The sequence below is a fragment of the Heterocephalus glaber genome, unplaced genomic scaffold, assembly GCF_053883595.1.
Source record: "Heterocephalus glaber isolate CG9 unplaced genomic scaffold, H.glaber_assembly_v1.0 deba00001429, whole genome shotgun sequence".
Classification (NCBI taxonomy): Eukaryota; Metazoa; Chordata; class Mammalia; order Rodentia; family Bathyergidae; genus Heterocephalus; species Heterocephalus glaber.
In genome coordinates this window covers 17,257,856-17,267,842 of record NW_028258294.1, presented here as the reverse complement: position 1 = coordinate 17,267,842, position 9,987 = coordinate 17,257,856, and the positions used below count along the sequence as shown (strand labels likewise).

The 9,987-nt window shown below is 42.1% G+C and overlaps 1 pseudogene; it reads left to right on the top strand.

Moving 5' to 3' along the window:
* The first annotated feature begins 808 nt into the window (after positions 1–808).
* LOC101722894 (gamma-soluble NSF attachment protein pseudogene) lies at positions 809–6,776 on the top strand (annotated as a pseudogene).
* Positions 6,777–9,987: the final 3,211 nt, after the last annotated feature.

The window sequence follows — 9,987 nt, the reverse complement described above, 5'->3', positions numbered from 1 at the left end:
TACAGCAGCTTGGTTTTGAACTACTGAGTGGTGAGGAAATAGCCACCTAGAGATAGTATCTACAGGGAGAAATAAATACGATCTATAATTTGACTTTCTTCTTACCAGAGGGTAGTTTCAAACACATTTGATATCCAAAAATTATTCAAGCCTTAGCTGTTACACACTAATTGTGTGCCTTTGGGCAATTCACTGGTTCTCTCTTGGTCTCAATATTTTAGCTTTAATATAAATGTCTAGACAGGGAGGTCCTTCACATTTCCTTAAACTTTAAAAATTAATAATTTTGGAGAAATTATAATTATTAGTAGTAGTAGTAGTAAAGATGTTGACTGTAACTTCTTCCAGTATCCCATGTAACTTTTAAGGGTAGAAAGTATACTAGATCATTCGCTCTCTTAATATCATGTTCTCCTAGTTAAACATCTCTCACACAAGGATGTCATCATTCTCATGAGGATCGACTCTATCAAGGGATTTCTCTATCATCTAAATATACTTGTGAAGTGCTCTTAAATAAGAAACCTAAACACTTTTAAAAAGTAAATTGTGTTTGTAAGATATGATTTAGTCTTAGTGAGGAATTCCACTGGTAATAATCAGTTCCTTTTTAAGTGTTAGTAATAAATAATAACAATAATAAAAACTTAAATTTATAGAGCACTTATGTGGCTAAAAGAGGATTTAATGCCTTAAAATGATTTAATCTTGGGAGCGGGGCCAGTGGCGAGGGGCGGGCTTGGGCGGAGAGGCGGGGCTCAGGTCAGATGGCTAAGAGCTCTGCATTCTGGGCTCAGACCCTGCAGTTTCCGGCCCGGCTGTGGGTTGCGCAGCGCCCCGGTTCTGAACTGCCTAGGAGTTCGGTACTGTCAGGACTCTGACCGGGGGTGGGCCAGGGCCCCTGCAGGGCTCGGTACGCTCGCGGTTCCCAAGTCAGAAAGTGGAGGAGACGTTGCTCCGCCTGTGCCCCGTGCCATCCAGTGTTCGCCGTGTGCCTCAGACCCAGGCTTGGCGCTGCACACCCCAGAAGTCCCGCGGTACACCCGGCCTCCTGGTGTCACACCCAGCCAGGAGAGAGGCACAGGCCCCGGGGCAGGGCCTGGAGTGTGGGAAACCGAGTCCACGACAGGGCTGGGCTGTGCGAGGTGGAGGCCGCTTGGGCCTGGGAGCGGCTGCCGGCCTTGGCTCTCTCCCCTGCGGAGAGGGTCCTCGCTGCCGTGCCGGGGCTCACCCCGCGAGGCCAGGACAGGCAGGGATCCATGGCAGTGACTCCGGCCGCGCCGGGAGGCTCTGGGGAGGGAGGAGTGATTCACTCTGTCCCTTTAGGATGGAAAGGTGACAGTGTCCTATAGATGGAGCCAAGTGATGGGTCTCACGTAGGCAGCACTTACCCATCAGTCTAAGGAAGAGAGGAGGCCGGAGAAGAGGCCCCACTGCCAGCCACTGGCCCCGGCCCGTGAGCTGCTCGCCGGTGGATGCAGAGGAAGCGGAAAGCTGTGCTTGCCAGGCAGGGAGGAAGGAAGGAGGAAACCCCGGGAACTGACAGTCTGGGCTAGAGCGACTGAGTGATGTGGATTAGTAAAGCAGGCTGTGTAAACTGACTGTAAACACAGCCTGGAGGGGTGGCTGTGTTCGGCAGCTTTCTGTTACTATAACAAGTAGCTGAGCCAATCAGCTTAGAAAGAGGACTATAAGGAGGTTTATTTGGCGCCTAGCTCAGAGGTCCTGTCCATGGTCGCGTGGCCCGTTGCTTTTGGGACTGTGGAGAGGCAATGGCTCAGGTAGGAGCTCTAAGCAGAGGAAGCTGCTCCTGTCATAGAGCCCGGAAGCGAGAGAGAGGGAAGAGGAGGGCACAGGGGCTCCGGGGACCTCGCCCCTCCCGCCAGGCCCCTCCTCTTGTAGGCTTCCGCCGCCAAGAGCACCAGCGCTGGGAACTGAGCCTTGAACCCTTATCTAGCAAACGCTGAAGTCAGCCAGACACCCTAGACAGTGCCCACCACGCCTGGCAGGAAGCCTGGAGTGGGACCAGCGCTTCTGCTTTGCGCCTGCGTCCTCTCCGGGCGGAGCGCCTTTGGGTCCCTCCGCCTTCGCTGCTGCAACTTTGAGCTCTTCGGGTCGCCGTACGAGCTCACTGCCACCATCCTGGCATCCTCTGCGCCGCCTGCACGCTGCTCCCGGCGTCCTCCGCGGTATCCCCTCGCTGCTGTAGGTCTCGCGGGCTCTGGGCGGCGGAGCTGTCGCTGTACCTCAGGGACCGGACCTGGAGATGGCTACCCAGAAGATAAACGAGGGGCCGGAGCACCTGGCCAAGGCAGAGAAGTACCTAAACCTGTTTTTTAAAAATGGAAGCCAGACTGTGACAGTGCCGCTTCAGAATACGGAAAAGCAGTTGTTGCTTTTAAAAACGCCAAACAGTTTGAACAAGCAAAACATGCCTGCCTGAGGGAAGCAATGGCCCATGAAAATAATAGGGGTCTTTTTCATGCTGCCAAAGCCTATGAACAAGCTGGCATGATGCTGAACGAGATGCAGAAGCTACGGGAGGCCGTCCAGCTGATCGAGAAAGCCAGCACGATATACCTGGAGAACGGCACCCCGGACATGGCCGCCATGGCTCTGGAGCACGCCAGGAAGCTGATAGAAAATGTAGATCCTGAACAGGCTGTACAATTGTATCAGCAGACAGCTCCAGGCTGCTAGTTCGCGGACGCAGGTTTGACGAGGCGGCACTCTATTCAGAAAGAAAAGAACATTTGTAAGGAAATTGAGAATTACCCAACTTGTTATAAGAAAACCATCGCTCAGGTCTTGGTTCATCTGCACAGAAATGACTGGCTGCAGAGCGGTGTGTCAGGGAGAGCTACAGCATCCTGGGCTTCAACGGCAGCGAGGACTGTGCCCCGCTGGAGCAGCTCCTCGACCAGCAGGACCAAGACCAGGTGTCGGAGTTCTGCAACTCGCCCCTCTTCAAGTACATGGACAATGATTACGCCAAACTGGGCCTGAGCTTGGTGGTGCCAGGAGGAGGAATCAAGAAGTCACCAGCAACCCCCCAGGCCAAGCCCGACAGCGTGGCCCCTGCAGCCCCTGAGGAGGAGGAAGACGAATACTCAGGTGGACTGTGCTAGTATTTTGCTTACAACAAGAAAAGTGAAAAAGGAAGGGAAAAATTTGACATACCATTTTCATGGACCTGGGACTCATTGAAAGTTATCTCAACTTCCTTGAGATCGTGATTTTGAATACTAATAAAGATGATTCTTAGTTACCATTTCCCAAATCAGCCATTGTATCTACTATGTGATGCATTTTCTTTTCCATTGTAAGAACAGGCATTAGCAGAATATGTACTGTCATATTTTAATCCCGTTGATTTTAAAATTTGCAAGCCAAATTCTAGAAAAATAAGCTAAACAAAAGGGCCGTAGGCATTGGTACTCTTCCTCTCTGGTGTTCCTGTAATTTATTGTCAGAGGATTTCTTTGTATTTTATTTAATATTGCTGCTAAAAGTGAAGTTTACCAGTAAAAGAATTGTATTAAAAACTTACTTTGTTTTGAAAAGGAAATTTATCCGTCCTGATACTAGAGGCATTTAAATTTTAGATCTTTTTCGGAGATGAGATTGAGACGAAGCAGTTTTGAGACTTGGGGTGCATATATAAGATGCATATAAGCTTTTGTATGTGACTTTACAAAATGTTGGAAGCATTCTGTGAAGGCAATTCTGTTTCCAGTATTCTCTGCATGTGGGAGATACTTGCATGTACAGAGGCACAGTGACTGCCTGGAGACCTGCTCAGCTCCTGACCGTTCGGAAGCCAGCATCCTGCCTACATTGTGAGAAGATAGTCGAATTCCATCATCTTAACGCCTGTGTCTCTCCCTCCAGAGCATGGTTTCTGGTTCGCTTGGAGTTGCAGCTAGATGATTACTGAACACGGGAAATAGCATACTACAAAGTTTTGGCTGAAAAGGGAGAATTGTATTTGAGAGACATGTGTAAAACCCTGGGCTGCCAGTATTCTCATACTTAGTGGTGTCCTGACATGTTAATTTTGAAGCATTCCTTTTGCACCCTGTGTAGCTTAGACCTGCCTCATTGCCTGTCACCTGGAAGGATAGGACAGCAGTAGAGTGGCCCTGCACGCCCTGCCAGCGCTGCCCCAGAGCTGCTTTTCTCTCCATTCAGCCCCATCTGGGTCCCTTTAGACTCCTCCCCTAGCAGAACCCAGCCTGCTTTGTTTCGCTGGGCTTCCTGAAACACTCAGAAGAGGGTACTGGTGACCCTGGCCACAGCTGTGCTCAGAGGGAGCCCCTATCTGTCTCCCAGTGAGGGTGTATGACTTCACCTGGGGTGCCCCTGAAGTTACCTGCAGTTCAGCAGGTGGCAGCTCATTTTTACTCATTGTACTGAGATTGTGAGCAGTCTGAAAATGACTGTATTTAGCATTTTTATTTAAGGAGAAGTTAAGCTTTCTAAGATCTCATCACTGCTGCATGTACCCTTAGGTCTAGTCAGAAACTTCTGGAATCTTCTGCTAAGGCTCCTTTGAGCAAACTAGTAATCCATGTGAGCAGATCGGCAGCACTCACAGATGTGTGGGCTTTCTCTTTGCACAGCATGCTACTCAGTACAGCCTGTGGGGCCAGGAATACTTAGTTTTACACACTGTAAACAAAGGGGAATGATCCCAGGCATCATGGAGCAGCACGCTGCTGACCTTTGAGCTGCAGGGGACACCCCTGTCCCACCCTGCACCCTCAGGCTGAACATGCCAACTTCCGGAGAGCTCCTCCATGTCAGGGTCGTCCTCTGTGGGTCTGTGAAGAGTTTTTGTTCCACACCTACATGTTTTATTTTTCCATCTGCATAAGTCTCATCCTGAGAGCATAGTCAGAAAACGATGTTTACAAAAATAGTTGTTTTCCAGAACTCTAGTGTCCTCACTTTACCAAAATGAAAGTCTGCATGAATATGCTCAGAATCTAGTACCAGTGTTCTATATAGTAAGTAGTATACAAAGTATATTTAATATATTGAATTATTTGTACATATGCAGAGTATGGTGTTTGTGTATGGAATCTGCTGTATTCCTATTTTTTCCAGCTCTTTGACATTAAATGTGTTGTTATAGAAATACAGATTATTGCTTCAATCGGAAGATAATTATGAAAATGAAACATGAAACTAAGACAAAAAAGATGATTTAATCTTTGCAGCACCCTGTAAGACAGTTAGTATATTAGCTTTCCATTGCTGTGACAAAATCCTGAGGTAAGCAACTTAAAGGAAGGAAAGGTTTGTTTTGGATGATGGTTTTAGAGGCTGCAGTTCATGTTCAGCTGGGTTCATTAGTTTTAGGCCTATGGCCATGCAGAAATGTCATGGTGGAAGAGTGTGGTAGAGGAAAGCTGTTTACCTTATGGCAGCCAAGTAGGGATGAGGGACAGGGAGAAGGAAAGAGAGGATACTGAAACATGATATACCATTCAAGAACATGTTCCTGTGGCCCACCTCCTCCAACTAGGATCCACCTCACAAAGTTTTCATCATCCCCCAATATTCCACTAAATTATGAACCCCTTAACAGATTAATTCACACTGAGGTCAGAACCCTCGTGATCTAGTTACTTCCAAAAGTGATCTAATTATTTTTTTCATGACCTAATCACTTACCATTTCTAAACTTTCCTTTGTTGGGCACCAATACTTCAACATATGGGTATACCAGATTCAAACCGTAAGAGGTACTAAGAGAATTTCAACTTTACAGTTGAAGAAGCAAAGGTACAGAAAGGTTATATAAAGGTTTACTGAAAGTCATGTTACAAGTTAGTAGTAAAGCTGGCATTCAATCAAATCAGCCTGGCATTGCCTAATTATCAATTCTAGAATTTTGCTGAATACTGTCAATGCCTAAAATTCATTTCTTCCAAGTAAATGCTTTAGTGGAGTGGGTTTGTTTTTTTCTCTCTGGAATAGTCTGTTACTGTTGTTATCTGTGATTCTTCAATCGCTTCCACATTAAATTTCACTATCTTTAGAAAGTCTACTAAACTTCAGTTCCTCCTGGGCTTTGTCACTGTTTTTGTATTTTAGTGTCACTTACTTGCCTCTGACCGTTCAACAAATATGTATTGTCTATTGTGTACCAGTCACTATAGCAGTCCTTGGGATGTCAAAAGTGGAAATGGCATATAGCCCCTGTCCTTGAGGAAGTTACAGTTTAGTTTTTTGGGGAAGTCACTAGGAAATGACAATGAGACTGTAGAAAGTTTGGTTCCTCCTTTACAGGGTGAAAAAGTTCCTCTTGTCTTATCTTGAACTCTCACTTCCAAATCCATCCTACCTTCTTTCCTTCCTCTCTTCAGAAGAACTGTTAGCCCTCTTCCTCTCTAATACACCACTGGAAGGTAATACACCAAAATGTTTAGAGGGATCCATCAATACACCTCTGGATGTAATATTACAGAAAATTTTTGCTTTCTTCTTTATGATTTTATGGGCTGCAAGCATTTTTTTCCTATCCCCTTACAAAGAGTAGATGGCCTTTTAAATGTTTAAAGTCTGTCCTATCTAGAGCTTGTCCTGCATGTTTTAAGATTCCCATGTTTATGCTGAATTTGTTGTCAGGAAGCTGCCTGTCTCAGGGGCACAAATTTCAGTTCTCATGTCATGTTGAGAATTTTTTTCTAATTTTCTTAGAGCTTGTTCTGGCTGTTTGCTGACATCTTCCCATTAGGTCATTTTCTTATTTTCTCTTACTAGCTCCTATTTGTCCTCAAGTTTTATGAGCATAGCTCATAGTTTTGTTGTGTTTTTCAGTGCTAGGGATCAAACCCAGGGCATTGCATATTCGAGACAAGTGCTACATCCCTGAGCTACATCTCCAGCTCTGATTATGTGCTTATTATCATTGTCAGTTAGGTCACAACATATACTCTTCCTAAGTGATTGTGTTTTCCCTTATTGCACTCCTTTGAAAATTCTAAGTTCTGGAGTAGACAAATATTTTTAGAACAGTGATATAGAAATAACAAAAATAAATCAATGAAAATATGTAAATTTCCCTTTGAAGTTAAGCATGTGGCATCCATCAGAAGTCCAGTATGCATCTGGCTCTTCTCAGGCCTAATATATTCCCTGATTTTCATTATGAGTCCTGGGATTTGAAGGCATAGTTCTTGGGTCTACCTTTACCCTTAGGCAACTATATATTAAGTTACCTAAAATTCTGAGAGGAGGAAATGCACTTCTATTCATCTTGGTCTCAATTATTATTTTTAATGAGAAAATATTACAAAAACTTTAAATATTCCTTTTGGTTTCCATGTCCTTTTGTTATGAAACATTTGACAAATTTTCCCTATAATCTACTTTGTCTCACAACCTCATATTGGCACTCTTTTCTGGGTAACTCTTCAAAAGCTGATTTTCTTGTTTTAATTTTATTATTAGCTGTATTTTCACTCAGAAGAGGAATTATAGAATATTATAATTAAAAAGAGCTTTTCAGATCTTCTCGTCAAAACTTCTGAGGAAACTGAAGCTCAAGGAGGTACTTTATAGAGACAAAAGTAGAACTGGCTTCTTGGTAGCCTTCCACCCAGTCTACAGAGCACACAATCAGTACCCTAAGAATCTGCCTTGGACTTCATGTTGATTAAAGGAATGGAACGCATTAAATGAAAGGAAATTGTCTATTATCATTTTTAAAGAATTAATTTGTTTCTTTTAACTGGCATGTATATATACACATATATCACAATGTGGTTTAAAACGTATACATTGTGAAATGGATAAGTTGAGCTAATTAATTAATCTTTATAAATAAATTTGTGATAGATTTTAAACACATACACGAATATATGCATAAACATGTACACTTGTGTTCAGCTTTTTCATAATTTCTTTAGTTCTAATGCCAATGACCTGTCATATATCCATTAATGATACAAGAGATGAAAATAAAAAAGAAAGCTGAAAACTAGATTTTGGACAAACCAAAATTATGGGATGATACAGAAAAGAAGGGTGGAATAAACTGAAGAGAAGGTTATAAAGCAAGTGAGGTATGGTATTTAAGAAGGGACAATGGCTTCCAAAGCTTTTGCTCTTTTTTTTTCTTCTAGAAAATGCTATTAGATACCACAAATTGCAAGGGAACAGCTTATCACACTGGTGATTTAGGTGTAATTACCCTTTTTCTAGGTGTCCATTCATTTGCTGCTCCACTTTGTAGTCTGAATAGATGCAGAAAATGACCTCAGCTGCTCTTCAGTACAGGACCTGGCCCAGCAAAAGCATGTCTCACAATTATGTATGTGTAAAATATGTAAGTTGAAGAATACATCATCACTTCTGGATCTTACTTTTTTTGAGAATTCCCTTAGTATAGGTTTAGTAGAGTATATTATAGATTGTGGTCCCCAGAATTCAATGTGAGGATAGAGGAAAGTTCTTTTAAAATTCTATTAAAATACTTGGAGACTCCAAATACAAGCTACCAAAAATTATGCTATTAAATGAGCATAAACTGATAACTAGTAATATTTTGGTAATCACTATACCATTTTCCACCCTTATTTCGTTCTAAAGATTTCCCTCTGAATCAGTTATTCATAGATAGCATAAATATCCCCAATCTTGTCATTTGTATAATGTCTCTATGGCTTCAAAACTCTACTTTTTTGGAGTATAACATTGGTAATTCTTAAATATTGTCTCATGTTTCTTTGAGTTGAGAAAAGACTCTTAAGACACAGCAGAGTCTAGGTAAGAAACAATTTAAATAAACAAAAAATGTTAAAAATTTAATAAATGAATGTCAAATAACTTCCATTTCATGTATTTTCCTAAGGGTTTGCTTCTGAGTTTCATCATCCCAAATCCAAATATTTACTTAACGTCTCTGCTTTACCATGTCCTAGGAACATTAAATATGTTATGGCTAAAACATTATTTATGGTTCTTCTCTTATTTCCCACCCAAACATGTTTCTTTGCCTGTGTTCCCTAACCCAGTAAATGATCCCTTATCTATTTATGACACAGACCTTAAAAATCATCCATGACCTTCATTTCTTTCTGCAGACCACATCTATCCCAAGTCCTGTTTAATCCCCCAAACTTTGCCTAAATCCAACCCCCTTTCATTGCCTTGTGACATCATCTCTTCCCTAAAGTACTACAGTAGCCTGCTCATTTTTTTCATCTATTCTTGCTAGATCTCCTACCACCTAGTCTCCTCCTTTAGTGATCAGAGATATCTAACTAAATTATAAATTTGATGATGTTATTGGATAATTAAAGCCATTCTATAAGTTCCTATCTGACAAAAATGTTAATTTTTTATATGGCTTTTTAATCCTTAAATATGATCTTTGCTCTCATTATACAACTCTTTGCCTCTTTACGTCTCTATCTATAATGTACATAGCCTCTAGAATCATTACAAAGATTCAATGAATTAATGTTTGCAAAGTGCTTACAGCTATTCCTGGCACACAGCAAATGCTATATACATGCTTATTAAATAAACAAATCATTAAGCTTCATTATGAGCTATTCTTCCCTAACCTGATTTTCTCTACTACATTGACTCCTTTTTAATTCTTTGACTACTTCAAGCTGTTCTCCTCTTACTACTCCTACTCAAGTCAATTTCTCTACCAAGAATTTTTATCTCCCACCTCATTCTTATTGTCTCTGTTCATTCTCTGGTACCAAATTTAAAGAGAAATTTTGACTGATATGCACTCTCTATATTAAATTGTCTTCCCCATACATATTCTTACAGCACTCTCTACTTGTCCTTTATAGGGCTTATCACAATTCTAATTACTTGTGTAATTTCCTGCTTAAGTCTCATTTATCTAGGCAGACTAGATGCCCCAGGATGCAAACAATAAAATAGCATTTGTTTTTATCTATTAACCCCAGCTTCTAGTACAGTAATGCGAACCTTTTAGAGCTTTCAATAAAA